The 19,467-nt window shown below is 37.3% G+C and overlaps 1 long non-coding RNA gene across 1 annotated transcript in view; it reads left to right on the top strand.

The window, feature by feature from the left end:
- Positions 1 to 19,467, top strand: part of LOC145521261 (uncharacterized) — a 266,504-nt gene that overhangs the window by 142,059 nt on the left and 104,978 nt on the right. Inside the window, exon 3 of the long non-coding RNA XR_014065276.1 lies at positions 6,664 to 6,784. This is a non-coding gene — a long non-coding RNA (uncharacterized LOC145521261). The remainder of the gene's footprint in view (positions 1 to 6,663; positions 6,785 to 19,467) is intronic.

Genomic DNA, 19,467 nt, shown 5'->3' on the forward strand with positions numbered 1-19,467 from the left:
ATTACCACCTCATTGACTATGCTAAGGCCTTTGACTGTGTGGAGTGCAACAAAGTGTAGAAATTTCTTATAGAGATGGGAATACCGGACTACCTTACATGACTCCTGAGAAACCTATATGCAGGTAGAGAAGCAAGAGTTAGAACCAGACATGGAACATTTGACTAGTTCAAAATTGGGAAAGGAGTACAACAAGGCTGTATATTTTCACCATGCTTATTTAACTTATATGCAGAGTACATCATGCAAAATGCTGGCTGGATGACTCACAAGCTGGAATCATGATTTATAGGAGAAATATCAGCAACCTCAGATATGCAGATGATACCACTCTAATGGCAGAAAGCAAAGAGGAACTAAAGAGCCTCTTAATGCAGTTGAAAGAGCAGAGTGGAAAAGCTAGCTTAAAACTCAACATTCAAAAAATGAAGATCATGCCATCTGGTCCCATCACTTCATGACAAATAGGTGGGGGAAAAGTGGAAACGGTGACAGACTCTATTTTCTTGGGCTCCAAAATCACTGTGGACAGTGACTGAAGCCATGAAATTAAAAGACACTTACTTCTTGGAAGAAAAGCTTGGACAAACTGACAGCATATTAAAAAGCAGAGTCATCACTTTGTCAACAAAGGTCCATATAATTAAACCAATGATTTTTCCCGTAGTTATGTATGGATGTGAAAGATGAACCATAAAAAAGGCTGAGCACTAAAGAATTGATGCTCTTGAATTGTGGTGCTGGAGAAGACTCTTGAGAGTCCCTTGGGACTGCAAGGAGCTCAAACCAGTTAATCCTAAAGGAGATCAAGCCAGTCAATCCTAAAGGAAATCAATCCTGAATATTCAATGGAAGGATTGATGCTGAAGCTGTAGCTCCAATACTTTGGCCATTTGATGCGAAGAGCTGACTCACTGGAAAAGACCCTGATGCTGGAAAAGATTGAAGGCAGAAAGGACAAGGGGACAGGGGGAAACAGAGGACGAGATGGTTGGATGTCATCACTAACTCAATGGACATGAGTTTGAACAAACTGTGGGAGATAGTGAAGGACAGGGAAGCCTGGCATACTGCAGTCCATAGGATCACAAAGAGTTGGACTCGACTTAGTGACTGAACAACAATAAAACAATGCTGCATTAATCTGAAGCATCAAATATGCTTTTAAATTCAAAGCAGACATGTTTGAAGTAAGAATTTTATGGGAATTTTTTAATTCATTGAGTCTCATTGCCATTTGGATTTAAAATTTGTTCTTTCCTAAACTTGGAATCATTTCAGCTCTACATGTAATTTTAAGAGATTCAAGACTAAAAACAACAAGATTATCTAACTAGTGAACTGAGCTGAAGGATTGAAAAGATTTTACAAGTCAATTTCAAAGGGAATTCAGAGATGTCAATCACCATGGCCAATGTCCTGCTTTCAATTAATGAATGAAAAGCTCTGTAGAAAATCTACAGACTCCTATTAATAGAGAATGCCCTGAAACAGCAATTGTTCTGTAACTTTTTGTTAAACAATAAAACATTGTCTTTTCCTTCATATAAAATTTGAATATATTAGACAAAGCAGAATACCACCCATCACTTGAAGAGCTCTTGCAGCTGTTGCTTCCAGAATAAAGTCTATTGTTTTATAAACCAGATCTGTCTGGAGCTATCTACATTACTAAAAAGTGCCAGACTGTCAGTGAATGGTTCATCTATAATCTCAGCAAGTTGGTTTATTGATGGTTCAGTAATCCCTTGATTCCCTGAATTGAAAAACTGGATTTTCTTTTTCTCCTCAGTTGATAGATGTGTCTGCCTTCAGACTAAAAATTTACCTAAAGCTCTTAAAAGATAAATGTACATACTTTATCAGTTAGGAAAAGCATGTTTGAAGTCTCAGACTGTTGATTCTCTGATGGTAGGAACCTCCTTAATTTTGTTTTAGGTTAGTCTTCTGAAAAATGATGAGATAGAGTTTATGTAAATTATGCAATAACTTTTTTATAGCTCTAAAATTCTATAGCACTACCGAAGGATCTCAACCCATAATAGTGGTCTTTGGAATTTTTCATGTTGATAAAAAGTTGGCCAGAGATACATTGTTCTCAAGTTAAGATGTCTCATGAATAGATACAGCCATAAAAATGGGACATAGGTATCGTGTATATTTTTGTCAGTTTTCAGTCAAAAATGAGTTAAATCAAAAGTTGTCTGAAAAGATGACTTTCAGTTTTGTGTCTATATTGTCTTGTGGTTGCTATGCTTAGTTATTTAAACAACTACTTCTTAATTTATTATGCTTACTCAGTCGTGTCTGACTCTCTGCAACACAATGGACTGCTGCGCACTAGGTTCCTCAGTCCATGGGATTTCCCAGGCATGAATACTGGAGTGGGTTACCATTTCCTACTCGAGGGGAGCTTCCCGACCCAGAGGTTGATCTCATGTCCCTTGAGTCTCCTGCATTGGCAGGATGGTTCTTTACCACTGCACCACCTAATACTTTATCATAAATCCACAACTTGATGCAACCACTATTGTGTTTTATGGAAACTATAATTATATATAAATTATTGGCAAATACTCTCATGGATTTTAATCATTGATCACTTTCTCCATTTATTTGAATGAGATTGCTCCTGGTGTTTTCAGTACCTATAGCAGACAGCAGGGGAGAAGGCAATGGCACACCACTCCAGTACTCTTGCCTGGAAAATCCCATGGACAGAGGAGCCTGGTAGGCTGCAGTCCAGGGGGTCGCTAAGAGTCGGACACGACTGAGCGACTTCACTTTCACTTTTCACTTTCATGCATTGGAGAAGGAAATGGCAACCCACTCCAGTGTTCTTGCCTCGAGAATCCCAGGGACAGTGGAGCCTGGTGGGCTGCCGTCTATGGGGTCGCACAGAGTCGGACACGACTGAAGCAACTTAGCAGCAGCAGCAGCAGACAGCAGGAGTGACTCAGACTTGAAGACTGTGAGCACAGGCATGAGGTGGACTCTATGAATCAGCTCTGCACAGTTGAGCCATAGTCTGAGCTTACTACACTGCTTTTCAGTAATTGCCTGGTGGGCTGCCGTCTATGGGGTTGCACAGAGTCGGACATGACTGAAGCCACTTAACAGCAGCAGCAACATGAGGTATTATTAACCTTTAAAATATTCCTCTCTTTCAGGGAATATACTATATAATCAATTTTTTAGTTAAACATTGCCTTTTCCATCACGTCCACTCAAGCACCATTCCATTCTTTTCCTAGAACATTTTCTTTATTGTGTGCTCTTGCCTTTATATACCTTCAAATGCTCTTTTGACATAAACTTTGTAGTATTGTTCAAGCAACATCTTAAACTTTTCTAGAGTGTTGTTGTGTAAGTTTTCTTGTGTTTGAGGTGAAGAATTTTTGCCATGTTAAAGATCAATAATGAAGACAAACAATATCAAAAATACTATCAGACTTTTAAGATATAGGATTGCATATTGATATATACATTTTAAAAATAAACATTTATTTGTCATAAAAAATTAAGTTTGGAGAAATCTGAGAAAAGGTATAAATATATGTCAACAAAAGAGAAGGTCATATGGTAGTTGATTCAGTTCAGTTCAGTTCAGTCGCGTCCCACTCTTTGCGACCCCATGAATCACAGCACGCCAGGCCTCCCTGTCCATCAACAACTCCCGAAGTTTACCCAAACACATGTCCATCGAGTCTGTGATGCCATCCAGCCATCTCATCCTCTGTTGCCCCTTCTCCTTCTGCCCTCAATCCTTCCCAGCATCAGGGTCTTTTCCAATGAGTCAGCTCTTCGCATCAGGTGGCCAAAGTGTTGGAGTTTCAGCTTCAACATCATCCTTCCAATGAACACCCAGGGCTGATCTTCTTTAGGATGGACTGGTTGGATCTCCTTGCAGTCCAAGAGACTCTCAAGAGTTGTCTCCAAAACCACAGTTCAAAAGCATCAATTCTTCAATGCTCAGCTTTTTTCACAGTCCAACTGTCACATCCATACATGACTACTGGAAAAACCATAGCCTTGACTAGATGGATCTTTGTTGGCAAAGTAATGTCTCTGCTTGTTAATATGCTATCTAGGTTGGTCATAACCTTCCTTCCAAGGAGAAAGCGTCTTTTAATTTCATGGCTGCAATCACCATCTGCAGTGATTTTGGAGCCCCCAAAAATAAAGTCAGCCACAGTTTCCACTGTTTGCCCATCTATTTCCCATGAAGTGATGGGACCAGATGCCATGATCTTAGTTTTCTGAATGTTGAGCTTTAAGCCAACTTTTTCACTCTCCTCGCTCACTTTCATTAAGAGGCTTTTTAGTTCCTCTTCACTTTCTGCCATAAGGGTAGTTGATTACTGTAAACTATATCTAAGTAGTGTTTATCTATATACTATTTATATCTATAGTATGTAACTGTATATGCTATACAGTATATGGTTTTAACTGTCTTTTATATCTAGTATTTTTCAATTTTCATATTTTCATGAAGCAATCTTTTCAATTAATTGCAAGCAATGGCTTCCCTACCCCTTTGCTAGTTTAGACCTGTTCCTCAGAAGTGAGTGCTTTTCTCTCTTTAGCTTTTGCTTCTGAAAAATAATATTCTTCCAGTGTTAATTCTCTATCTATCATTTTGGTCATTGATTATCTTTTGACAAGACAGATGAAACATATCTCCTTTTTTGCCAGACTTCTAGCTCACCTTCTACCATATTGAGTATATATAGTTTTTCCTTCGGGATTTAGTTCATTTTAAAAAATGTCCTGTTACATAGATGTACCATATCTTCTTTACCCATTCCTCTGTTGATGGACATTTAGATTGATTACATGTCTTGGCTATTGTAAGCAGTGCCATAATGAATATTGGAGTGCTTGTATCCTTTCAGATCATGTTTTTCTCTGGATATATGACCAGGAGTGGGATTGCAGGGTCATATGGTATCTCTGTTCACTATATAAGACACTTCTTTCCTATTTCCCTGGATTCTGTCATTTCCTTTCCTTTCCTTGGCTTTTCTTTTTCTTTTCTTTCTGAATGCTGTTTTGCTGCAATCATATAGATTGTTTGGACTGGCGCCAGAGATTCTGCATTTCTGGATGATGCTGATGCTATTGGTCAAAGAAACACACTTTGAACAGCATTGTCTTAGATTAGTGCTATCCAGTCAAAACATAATGCAAGTCAAATCTATAATTTTAGAATTTCTGATAGCCATATTAAAAAAGTAAAAGAAACAGGTGAGTTATGTAATTTTAATGTTTTCATTAACCCATATATTCAGACAGGTAGCAGTCAACAGGCAATCAATATTTACTTATTCTAAAGATATTTTCATTATTTTTCATACTAAATATTTGAAATCTGGTACATATATTACACTATATAGCATGTCTCAGTTTGGGGTAGACACATTTCAAAAGCTGAATAGCCACATGTGGCAAAGCAGAGCCTGAGAGGACCTCCTGCATATGTGCACTAGGACACACAGGAAATGTGTACAAAAGTGTTCACAGTGATAATGCTCAGCCTAGCAGAACAATGGAAAAATCTAAATGCCTATTAATGAATAAATGATTACTATGCAGGATTCAAACATCAACTGCAAACAACAAAGCAGAGATGGATGTTAGGAACAAAATTTGAATTAAAAAAATTAGCTGTGCAAAACTACACTTGTAATACCATTTTATAAAGCTCAAAGAAGTACAAAAGCAAAACAATATACTCTTTTGGAATATATAAATACATAGTAAACTTACAAAAAAAAGTACACTAAGAGAGTGATGAAAACAAAAGCTTGTGAGTATGATGTGGGAAGGGCATGAGGGTTGTGAAGGACTGAGAAATGAGATGAAGAGAAGCACATAAGAACTTGTGTTATTGGAATACACTAGTCCTTGGACAGGTAGTGTAGCCAAGGGCGCTGTAGTTTATACAATGGTACTTCAAACCTTTTAACTTGTTTTCTTGGCTGATGTTCACCCAGGAAGCTAGAGCTGGCATGCAGGTAGTTTCCTATGAGAAGTGATTCGAAAGAACAGGCTAGGGTTTTGGAAAAGGGTAACAAGGGAGATAAGAAAGCTAATGGAGTTAAGGATAAGTGGGGTTCAAATCTGCCAGGACCTTCTGTGGAATCCAAAGAATCCACCTCAGAATTCCAAGATGAGGCATTTATCACTGACACCTGACTCTCTTGGTCAAAATTGCCCCACAGAGCATTAACTTCCCACTTCCAAGCAAGGCAGGAATGACTTGCAGGAGGGACCAAGTCAGTTCCCCTCAGCCTTCCCTGTGGTGGTTTTAGGGAAGCCTCAGCCCCAGGTGAGAGATCAGCACTTAGCTCAAGTAGGATGGTTGTGACAGGAATGGCTGGAGGAATAAAATGTCCTTGAGAACGTGAAGCAGAAGGTCAGAGTTTTCCAAACAAGTTCCCTACACAATGCATCTATTCTTATGCAGGTATCAAATACATTTTAAAAGATAGTAAGGAAGAAAATTCTCTGTACTTTTTTTTCTCTAGATAAAAATTATTTCATGGTTACTTCATACTTATCAGATGCTACTATATCCCTAACGTGACCTAATATAGTGTACATGACCTGCCTTAGCTGCTTCTCTTACCTCATTTTCTAACTCCCTCTCTTTTCTTTACAGCAATTCATCACCACTGCCTACAGATGTTAGGGGGCTCCCCAACTCCTGGACTCACCCCGGGGTCTTCACTGTTCCCTCTTCCAGGATGCTCTTCCCATGGCTCACCTCACATTCCATGGAGGTAGGTTTCTGCTCACCATTCAGTTTCTCTTAGTAGTCTTTCTTCACATGAGCATCCCCTCCCTGGCCACTAGGGTGTCACTCTCTGTCCTTTTGTGCTGCTTTTCTTTACATGGCATTTTTCACTCTTTGATATTACTTTATAAAATTACTTTTGCCATCTGTCTCTCACTCAGGTGAAAGCTCTACAAAGGCAGGGATACTCCCTGTTCAATTCATGCCTGTAACCCAAGAGCCTAGAATAGTACTTGACATTGATGAACATTTCTTGAATGCCCTCTTAATTTTCACTTTTGAAAAATTAAAAAAATAGAATCCTAGCTAGTTCTCTTTTTAAATTTCAGATTCATGTAGATTGAGGCTAATCACTCACGTAGCTTTATCAAATTTTCAATTTTCTATTTTTGAATTACATTTCATTCAATCTACCACAATATCACCTACACTTTTTCTTCAAGAACCCAAATCTGAAAACGTTGCTTGGGAAATGCAACCTCTTTGTAATTAGCAGTGCCTTTTATAGAACCTAAACTGATGTATAAGTTTTAATGACACCTAAAATTGGACAAATACACGTGGCTTTCAGTCTAGCCGAGTGCTTTGCATGGTATTGTATAAAGCATTGCCTTGAGTGGTCATTTGTTAGCTCTTCTAGACAAACACTTGGCTCCCATGAAAGCATATTTGAGGATACAGTTATAACTGAGTGGTTATGGGCTTCCTGAAGTGACATAGTCTGTGTAATTGTGAATCAAAGGGTGAGCAGAAATGTATTTCACAGTTTAAATAAATTTAGGATAATATTAAAACTTGTACATATGAATTTAGCCATAGGTTATTGTCATAATATTTTAGCTTCCATCGAGCAATTTGGGTACTATTTGTAGTTGTTTTTTCTCTGATAAACTGTACATGTAAACCAATTCTTAACGCTCTCCACATGGAAATGCTGTATACTAGCATATACTTTATATTAAGCCATGTAGTCTTGCTCATACGGCCCGTGGCATCACAGAGCTGATCAGTGGGAAGTGGGGTAAATGCTTCTTCAACCTCGATTAGCTTTCTTTTCTTGCCCTGTTTCCCTTTTCCAAAACTCCTAACCTCTTCTCTGGAATCAAGACCTAGAAGTTGTAACTCTGAAAGTGGAAAAAGAGTGATACTTTAGTGCTGGCGTTCAGGGCACCTACCTAGGAGGGGCTCAGATACTGTCTAGAGTCTCGTCTTTGACCCGGCTACACATGATGGGTTTCTAAGGAGAAAGGACGTTCACAGTCAGGCCTGGCAAAGCTCTACCTCAAAGGCGGTAACTTTGCTTCGTTTGTGAGTAGGGCCCAACAGGCCTGATGTGTCTGTTGATTGAGTTACTTAAATGCCAAATATCAATGATCAGTAGTCAGTAAAAGAAAAGCAAGAGGCAGGTTTTGTTTTTGTAATTCAAAAAAGTTAAAGAATTTTTTTTTCTTTTAAAATAATCAAAAGTGCAGGAGTCTTTTACTTGTAGCCTTACACCCAAACCTTTACTATTTAGCTTCAAACTAAAGAATAAAGAAAACATGAAACACCAAATATTTTGTACTTGAAATGAAGTTTTTTCCTCCTTCATGGCACTGCATATAACTGTATGTGTGTACATGCGTTTGTGTGTATATAATACAAAACTTAGTAAATTTGGTAAAATGATGTCAAAATATAAAGAACCCAAATACTGAAAAATAATTTGAAGTTAATAATTTTCCTACCACTGTAATAAAAATGGTGCACTTTTTTGTTTTTATGTTTGTTCTTTTTATATCAGAAGATTTAATGAACAGTTCTCAAGAGTGCCTGTTTAGAATGGCACTTGTTTCCTCAAGGGAACTTGCCAATAATTGGAATGTCTATATCTACATAGATAAGAGAGGAAGAAATAGTGCAGTCTTTCTAAGATTTAATGCAACATTTCATCAAAGATTATAAGATAGAAACTGAGTACTAACAAAATTTAAAATTTTAAGAAATTTTAACTTGTGTTACATTAGAGTGTTGTTTTCTGTGAATACACAATCCTCATTTTCTTTGCTATTTCATGCCAAGTATTTTGGCTGTGCTATCGTCAAATATCAATTGGGAAAAACATGTCTGTCAACAGCTCATTTTCTCATCAATTTAAGCTACTAAACTATAAATTTGTTACAAACTGCAGATGGCCTCAAAGACTGTGTTGACTGTATAGAAAATACACTGGATGTTTTCTAAATGTGTAGCAAAATAGAAAGCATTTTTCTAAGTCAAGACATTATATTCTTTTCAATGAAAACCAGAAAAAGATTGTACTACTATTTAAATACTCTCCATTAATGTTTTTAGGAAATAGTGCAATTTCCAGTAAAAAACAAGTTCAAGAAAAGATCTCTAAGAATTAACAAATTGTTGTTAGGGTACCCTCAACTTCTGCACGTAACCTTCCCACTAATTGACCCAAGATAAAGCCGCATACATAGACCATAATAGTTTAGAAAATCATATTTTCACAGTGATGGAATTGATTTAAAAATTAATTTATTGGCTCATTTACCAAATGCATAAAAGAAATTTCAAAGTAATAAATGGCAAATCCCTATTTGAATGGGTATTTAGAAAGATGCTGATGTTGTTATGTAGTAAGCCAAGGTAATAACCAGTGTAGCATTTATTAATCACATTTTACCAGCTTCCAGAATATTTATTACTATGTTTTAAATGTCTTTGCAAAATTGAACTTTTAAAATTATATTTTATTGCTTTGAGAGGCCTGTTCTTTAAATGGGAGCTAATCTTCACTATTGTATATTACAATAAATAATTTGAATATTACATTTAAATATTTAAAGTTACCTTTCAATGAAATCCTTAAGAAGGTTAATTTTGAAAATGTGTTAAAGACAATTTTACATCAAGTTCTATGTATTCCGTGTGACTGATAAGAGAAAAATTGGCCTTATGTACCTTAAAATATATATAAAGTAACCAAAAATGAGTTCTAAAAGCCTCTTAAGAAGTGGATTTATGATTTACAGAGACCTCAGGACTATAGGTTAGTAGAATCTAAACTTCAGGTTCCTCACCCTTGAATTGAAGGCTTTGGACAGAATTATGTCTAAAACTCTATTAATAAGAACATTCTACAGTTGTACCCTGGAAAGAGACAGAGCCTTACTTGGTTATTGCTGTTTCGTTAAACCAAATTCTTGATCCTTAATTATATATCAGATTCTTAAAATGATTTTTTACATACTGTCAGTTATTATATTCTTATTTTTAATGACTTTAGATAATTTTACATGTAAAATCTTAGGGAACATTAATTCTTTTTGTTTGAATCGTGTGTGTACATTTGTGCTTACAATACAGTTTGAATAATTGTAATCAGTGTGTACTACCTGAATCTTAAGTTATGCTTTTTACATTACTTTATAAACCTATTCGCATATATAGGGATGAAACTAGATTGCATACGTAAAAAATAGTTTGAAAACTCTACATGTATATCAGAACTTAGGTATTTTTGTTCATTTGAATGTGAGTCCTTCAAATTCAGGGATTCTTTATTATTTATCTTATCCTCTCTACAATCTAGCATGGCGTTGACACGCTGATTCTCAATAAAAATAATAACTATCACCAACATTTATTCAACTCTTACATCAGATGTTGAACCAATTGCTTTGTATATGTCATTCATTTAGTAATCACAAATAACTTTTTATAAAAATACTATTATCAGTTTTTAAATTTATATTTTGTGTTATTTTAAATTGAAATATAGTTGATATGGAATTTTATATACTTTACAAGTGGGCAATATAGTGAATCATAATTTTTAGAGTTTATACTCCATTTACAGTTATAAAATATTACTTATGTTCCCTGTGTTGTACAATTTATCCTTGCAGTTTATTTTATACATAATAGGTTGTATGTTTAATCCCTTACCCTATCTTACCCCTCCCCACTTCTCTCTCTGGTAACCACTAGTATAACTATGAGTCTACCTCTTTTTTTTTTTTATCTAATTTTTTATAAGAGAAAAGTGGACTCAAAGAACTTAATTAACTTTTCCAGTTTATAAGAGGCAACACTAATTTTATAATCTGAACAGAAAGCACTTAACAACCTCACTATGATTCATTTATTTTACATTTATTAAATGACATGGTATCCTATTTATAGTCCATAAATTTTTAGCTGTTTCCCTCATGAATGGGCAAGTAGACTGTCTTTAGACTGTCAGTAATATAATGATGACGCTACTAAGCACTTGTAATATCCTTCAGTATGTATGTGTAGATTATTCTCATACTCAAAGAACTCAAAATGATAAACAAAATGTGATCTATACCTTGATGCAGTGTTATTCAGCCTATTTTAAGGAGAAAATTCTGACACATGTTACAACATGGATGGGCTTTGAGGACAGTGAAGTAAGGTGGTCAGTAATCAAAGAACAAATACTGTGTGATTCCACTTAAATGAGGCATATGGGATAGTTACATTCAAAGAGATAGAAAGAAGAATGGTGGTTTCCAGGGGCTGGAGGGAGAAGAGAATGAGGAGCTGATGTATCATGGGTACTGGGTTTCAATTTGGGAAGATGAAAAGTTATGGAGATGATTGTGATGGTTGCACAGCAATGTGAATATAAGCAAAGCCACTGAACTGTACTCTTGAAAATACTTTGAATGTTAAGTTTTGTTATACATATTTTACGACAAAAAGAACTCAAAATAAAGCTTTGTTAAGCACTATTTGCATCTGAAAAGAGATACTATTGCAAATTCTTATTTATTCTATATAGATATAAGAGAAGACTTTGTAGCTACACAAGTCAGAACTTCATTGGAGAAGTAGAGCTTGGTGATGCAGACTTGGGAGCATTAACAGATAGAGGATGTTTACGTTCTTGGGACTGAATTAGGTCAGTTAAGGACTATACAAAGATAAGATCGGAGGCCCAAGACTTGGCCTGAGCCTTTCTAAAAATTACTGGCCAGCCAAGCAAGGACAAGTCTGCAAAGAAGATTGAAGAATAGCTATAAAGATTAAAACAAATAATCAAAAAAAAAGAAAAGGAAAGAGAGAGAGAATGTGGTATCATGGAAGGAAAGAAAGAATTTCAAAAAGAAAACTTGACCTTGGATCGTTTGGGAATGTTTTACAGTGTTCTTTTGAAATTCCTTTCATCTTTAGTTTCCATGATTTTATTATCTTCTGACTTTCCTATAGACTCCTTGGTCATTTCTTCATCATCTCTTTTATTTAGTGTCTCTATTTTTTTAAAGGAGAAGGCAATGGCACCCTACTCCAGTACTCTTGCCTGGAGAATCCCATGGATGGAGGAGCCTGGTGGGCTACAGTCCATGGGGTCGCACAGAGTCGGACACGACTGAGTGACTTCACTTTCACTTTTCCCTTTCGTGCACTGGAGAAGGAAATGGCAACCCACTCCAGTGTTCTTGCCTGGAGAATCCTAGGGACGGCGGAGCCTGGTGAGCTGCCGTCTATGGGGTCGCACAGAGTCGGACACGACTGAAGCGACTTAGCATAGCATAGCATTTTATTAAACCTTAATCTGACCTACACCAAGGTACACTTGCCCTGGAGAAGGGAAGGACTACCCTCTGCAGTATTCTTGCCTGGAGAATTTCGTAGACAGAGAGCCTGGAGGGCTACACTCCATTGGGTCACAAAGAGTTGGACAGGACTCAGGGAGTAACACTTTTACTTTCAAGATATGCTTGATGAGTTTAATTATACAAGAAGAACTGCTGATGAAACTCTACGAAGCTGCTCTGTACTTGGGCAGGAACTATTGAGAGAAAAAATTTCACTGGAAATGAAAAAGACTGCTGATGATTGACTGAAATGAAATTGTATCTCACAAAATTAATTTGCAATTAAAAAAGCTTCCCATCACCTAAAGAAAAAAGGACTATGATAGAGTGCAAAAATATATTTTGGATGAAGACAGAGACTTCTGTATAGAAAAAGAAAAATTGAGAAGGAAATTTTGTTTGTAGTGATAAGGAATAAATTTTCTAGTCAGGGAAGTTGTGTTTGTTTATTTTTACCAAAAGTAAATTCTAATATGTTATCCCAGACAAGATTCTTCCTTTCAAAAATATGCAGTCTAAGTACAATATGCTAAGGATTCTGTTACAAACATTGAAAAGATTTTAAAAAGAAAACCATGGACATGCCTCTTATTATTGTAAGTCAAAATTGTGGCAGAAACCAATACAACATGTAAAGCAATTATTCTCCAGTTAAGAAAAGAATTACAGTGCAAGACTAACAATCAGATGTGAATATAGGATGATGAGATCTAAGTATTTTCACCTCTGAAACAGGTTTCTTAACTTGACTTGTCCCTAGTGCCCATTTGGGAATCTTAAGCCAATCATTTACCCCTTACATAAATCCCTTTCATTGCTCCCATAATGATTAGGCTAGTACTGATATAATTTTAAACGTTGGTTTCAGGGAGTCTTATTTTTCACACTAGCTATAAGAAGTTTTTGAGATACCTGAACCATACTCTTTTGATTTCTCTAAGACCCAGGCCTGAATCATGAAAACAAGAGAATAATGATTCCATGCATAGCAGATAAAAGACACTTGTAACCCCTTTGCCACAATGTTCCCTAAGGGTTGATATAAATACATTAATCATTCTGCCAGGAGCTAAATTTATATTCTAGTTGGCACAAGTGCATCATGACAAGCAAGGTATTGTATGTTTCAAGGTATCACATTTAATTAAGGCTTTAACTCAGCAGTGGCCACAGGACTGGAAAAGGTCAGTTTTCATCCAATCCCAAAGAAAGGCAATGCCAAAGAATGCTCAAACTACTGCACAATTGCAGTCATCTCACATGCTAGTAAAGTAATGCTCAAAATTCTCCAAGCCAGGCTTTAGCAATACATGAACCGTAAACTTCCAGATGTTCAAGCTGGTTTTAGAAAAGACAGAGGAACCACAAATCAAATTGCCAACATCCGGTGGATCATCGAAAAAGCAAGAGAGTTCCCGAAAAACATCTATTTCTGCTTTATTGACTATGCCAAAGCCTTTGACTGTGTGGATCACAATAAACCATGGAAAATTCTGGAAGAGATGGGAATACCAGACCATCTGACCTGTCTCTTGAGAAACCTGTATGCAGGTCAGGAAGCAACAGTTAGAACTGGACATGGAACAACAGACTGGTTCCAAATAGGAAAAGGAGTACATCAAGGCTGTATGTTGTCACCCTACTTATTTAACTTATATGCAGAGTACATCATGAGAAACACTGTGCTGGAAGAAACACAAGCTGGAATCAAGATTGCTGGGAGAAATATCAATAACCTCAGATATGCAAATGACACCACCCTTATGGCAGAAAGTGAAGAAGAACTAAAGAGCCTCTTGATGAAAGTGAAAGAGGAGAGTGAAAAAGTTGGCTTAAAGCTCAACATTCAGAAAAACGAAGATCATGGCATCTGGTCCCATCACTTCATGGGAAATAGATGGGGAAACAGTGTCAGACTTTATTTTTGGGGGCTCCAAAATCACTGATGATGGTGATTGCAGCCATGAAATTAAAAGACACTTACTCCTTGGAAGGAAGGTTATGACCAACCTAGATAGCATATTGAAAAGCAGAGACATTACTTTGCCAACAAAAGTCCGTCTAGTCAAGGCTATGGTTTTTCCAGTAGTCATGTATGGATGTGAGAGTTGGACTATAAAGAAAGCTGAGCACCAAGGAATTGATGCTTTTGAACTGTGGTGTTGGAGAAGACTCTTGAGAGTCCCTTGGACTGTAAGACGATCCAACCAGTCCATACTAAAGGAGATCAGTCCTGGGTGTTCATTGGAAGGACTGATGTTGAAGCTGAAACTCCAATACTATGGCTACCTCATGTGAAGAGTTGGCTCATTTGAAAAGACCCTGATGCTGGGAAGGATTGGGGGTAGGAGGAAAAGGGGACGACAGAGGATGAGATGGTTGGATGGCATCACCGACTCGATGGACATGGGTTTGGGTAAACTCTGGGAGTTGGTTATGGACAGGGAGGCCTGGCGTGCTGTGATTCATGGGGTTGCAAAGAGTCGGACACAACTGAGCGACTGAACTGAACTAAACTGAACTGAACAGGTCTTCTTTCCTTCTTTGGGAGAAGAATTTAAAACACTTAAAATAATGTGATCTGGCTTCCTAAAGTTTACTACAATTTGGGTAAATTAAACAAAAAGTATTATAACTGTTTTGTAGATTCCTATTATTTTTCTAAAATATAAACCAGAAAGATGAATTGAAATCACTTCCTCAATGAAAACCTGTAATAGATTCCAATAACTAATGCCTTTCATTGTAACAAAGTTGAATAATACAATGGTATTATTGTATTTTTTACAACATTATATTAAAATTTAAAGTTGTTAATATAATTATATTCCTAATAATTACAAATTTATATATTTTATTATACATATATAATTAGTGATTTCTCAGATACGCAATTAACAAGTACAATGACAAAACTTGAGAGAGTACTGTATAGTTTGTCTGTTGAAAGGGTTGAAAGATCTATGTAAGTTTCATTAAAAGTTAATGGCATTCAAAACATGCCCAATCTTTATACATCTATTTATACACCGAATTATGTTTCAAAGGTAGCTTGTGGTTAATGTTACTCTTTATAGATACTCTAAGAATAATTTTTAAAGATTAATTAAATAAATGCTCAGAAGCAGATATAATGCATACATGTAATTACTACCTGCCTGTCATGTGTGTGACAGCATTTACGAATTAGGAGGCACAGCTTACACATTTGTTCATTTATTCTCTGGGATCAAAGAACAATCACATATAAGCCCTTTTGAGCTCCTCCTTAGGGAAATACACACTGGTGTTTACACATATGAAGATGGACAGCTGGAGGATGGGAGAGAGGTGGTCCACTGGGCTGTGAATGATAGCTGCTTGGACCTCTCCTCTTGCAGTCAAGGCAAGGTGGGTCGAGGGAGGCAGAATATTCCTGAGGTGCTGCCATGGCATTTATTGTACCTGGAGCTGTTATGTCTGAAAAGGTGAGTCAGCCCAGGGATGGTGAATTTGATATGGCCAGTGTGTCTATAGCAGGTCTACAGTGTTCAGTGTATTCAACATAGAGACAAGTCCAGTACCTGCCACTGGAATCATTAGTGAACCTGGGCCTTTAGTAGAGAATGAAAGGCTAATGTACACAGGTCATCAGTGTGTCCAGTAAAGTCAGCTTTTTCCAGCCACTCAGGATGTCAGTCAGAATCTGGATGGAGTGCAGTCTCCGGAAGATCTAGATCTATCTTCTTTCTATTCTTAGCCCCTTGTGTCACTCCCAAACCATAGCCTAGGTCTCCATTGATTCTGGCCCCAGCAAAAGTCTGTACCACTCCCTTTGCTTACCTATGCCCATCTTGTTCCTCCCACACAGTTCTGCATGAAATTTTGCCCATAACCATGAGGACCATACTTTCTAGAGATCAAAAAGAGGGGGTCTAGATGGCTAATTACTTGTCTGTGTGGCCCTCTGGAGTTAAGTCCCAGGATGCTACCATTGGTTTGGGAATTTCGAAGTAAGTCACAGTAGATCTTTAAGACTCAGCTAACTGATCTTTAAAATGAAGAAATTAGTAATATCTATTGCCCAGGTATTACATGTGAGACCATAAACAATGCCAAGCTCCATGCCTGGTACTGAATTAAGCAATGAAGAAGTGATAGTTGTCTTCTCTTTTATATCTCAACATAAAGCATTGTTTTCCCAATATTCATCTGAGAATGGTTTTTACATAGTCACTAGGTAGTTGCCCACTCACCCATCAACGGAGAGTATGAACCTGGGGAAACAATGAAAATCATTTCCTTGGAAACCTGTCTTTCCACCCACATCTCTCCCCAGTCTTCTGTTACCACACTGCCCTCTACCCTCCTTCCACTTTCAGCCTGTGACTTTCCTCCCATGGCTCTTCCTCATCACTCTTTTCTTGCTTTTACCTCTTCCTTACCTTGAAACTCCTCTTAAACTCAACTCAAATATATGCTCTGTAAAATAATCACTGACTCTTAGAAAGAATTGAGGTCTTATTTGTGCTCTCAGAATTTTGGTATTTTGTACACTTTTCTAACTATTATTCATATGAACATTGTTTAATTAACATGTGAATCAAGGAGACGTCCCTCTAATGACTGCTTTTATGTCTTAATTCTCAGGACATCTTCCTTTGAAAATAAGGGTAGGTCAACATTAATATCATAAATAGAGTTTTAAGTAACAAGCTTTAAACACATGCATTGAATATTGAATATCTATATTGTCCTCTCACTTTGAATCAGCAGGAAGTATTTTCTGGATCGATGCCATTTTCTTTATTGTAAGATAACTACTTTACATCTAGTCTTAGAAATTCTTTAGTTCAACTAGATTTTTCCTTTGTCTGAGTTTGGACAGTATGACCTTCAAGTCTTGGGTCAATGATGACAGTGTTTATAATGACAATAAATAATAGTTAATGAAATTTTTTTTTACTATTTAATGGTACAATTAGACTAATGAAAACATTCCTCAATTCCAGGTTGGTTTTTTCAAAGCCTCCTAGTACCTAAACAGTTGCTTCAGCCCTTAAATACCACTTATAAATCCAATGAGCACTTGGTATTAGACTTGGCTAAAAGTTGAATATGTATAAGATAAATATTAGGCAAGATAGTAGCCTCTATTAGCATTGCTTAAGACGGATTGGAAAAGACCTCTATGCTGAGAAAGATTAAAGACAGGAGGAGAAGGGGATGACAGAGGACTAGATGGTTGGATAGAATCACTGACTCAATGGACATGAGTCTGAGCAAACTCTAGGAGATGATGAAAGACAGGGAAGCCTGGCATGTTGCCATTCATGGGGTCACAAAGAGTCAGACACAACTGAGCTACTGAACAGCAACAAGACCAATTGAACAAAATAATTACTCTTGAGGGTGATACTCCTACCATATCTTTATAATTTTTTTTATGGTTTCCCCATCTGTACTAATCTGAAAGTATTGTTAATGACTTGTCTTCGTCAAATTTCCCCAAAGCATTCAACATTTCACATACACATACATACATACACACACACACACACACCCTCTTTCAAAGTTATATATCATAGGCTTTTGTAACAAATAATTATATGATTATAATAGCAAGGAAAACTGGGATGATCAGTTTAGGGAACAAATACAACCGACTCTTGGAAATCACAATTTGTGGGAGAAAATAGGTTCAGGTAAATGAAAAATGAGCTTGTAGGTGGGATACAAGCATTAACTATCCTGTGGGCATCACTCAGCTGTTTTGCCCAGGGAATAGAAAGTTTTATGTAAGATTGCTAATGTGTTCATTGGGTTTCCCTGGTGGCTCAGATGATAAAGAATCCACCTGCAATGTGGGATACCTGGGTTTGATCCCTGGGTTGGGAAGATCCCCTGGAGGAGGGCATGGAAACCCACTCCAGTATTCTTGTCTGGAGAATCCCCATGGACAGAGGAGCCTGGTAGGCTACAGCCCATGGAGTCGCAAAGAGTTGGACACAACTGAGTGACTAAACGAAGCACAACAGCATGCATCAATTAATTATACTTAAAATGGATGAAAACATCTTTGGTAAGGATGAAAAAATCTGGGGTAAACTTATTTGTATAATTCCTATAAAGAGACATGAATAATTTAGGAACAATGAATTTAGATGTGCCACAAGAATATTAATCCTTGTTGTTCTGTTAGATGAACAAGTTTACGTCAGAGTGGAGAATGGCAGCTATCTCATGGGATCTGACTTAAGACGAGGAGAGATGGTGGAGAGAAGCAGACACTGGGGGAGGAGCCTGGGTTCCAGGCCCCATGTCATCAACACAGGCTATGTGATGAGCCTCAAGTTCCTACCGGCAAAACGGGGGTCCCATCTGCCTTAATAACACACGATTAAATGAGATGATAAATGTGGAAACCTTACAAAAGCTGGAAGCTACAATTAAAACATGATTATTATAATTTATGTGTTATATTTAATCCACAGGAAAACCAGCTTTTAAAACAGAAAAGGAAATTAAATGGTTTTCAAGTGTGTCCACTCAAAATCTTCTATGAGATCTCAATATCCATAGTGTGTGAGTTAGTCACTCAGTCATGTCTGACTCTTTGTGACCCTATGGGCTATAGGCCACCAGGCTCCTCTGTCCATGGGATTCTCCATAGTTGCTGTTGTTGTTCAGTTTCTCAGTCATGTCTGACTCTTTGGGACCCCATGGACTGCAGCAGGCCAGGCTTCCCTGTACTTCACCATCTTCCAGAGCTTGCTCAAACTCATGTCCATTGAGTTGGTGAGGCCATCCAATCATCTCATCCTCTGTCATCCCCTTCTCCTTCTGCCTTCTATCTTTCCCAGCATCAGAGCCTTTTAAAAATAGTTTGCTCTTTGCATTAGGTGGCCAAAGTATTGGAGCTTCAGCTTCAACGTCACTTCTTACAAAGTATATTCAGGATTGATTTCCTTTAGGATTAACTGGTTTGATCTCCTTGCAGTCCAAGGGACTCGTAAGAGTCTTCTCCAATACCACAGTTCAAAAACATCAATTATTCAGCCCTCAGCCTTCT

This window comes from Giraffa tippelskirchi, chromosome 9 (genome assembly GCF_054371585.1).
Source record: "Giraffa tippelskirchi isolate mGirTip1 chromosome 9, T2T-mGirTip1v1.2.pri, whole genome shotgun sequence".
NCBI lineage: Eukaryota > Metazoa > Chordata > Mammalia > Artiodactyla > Giraffidae > Giraffa > Giraffa tippelskirchi.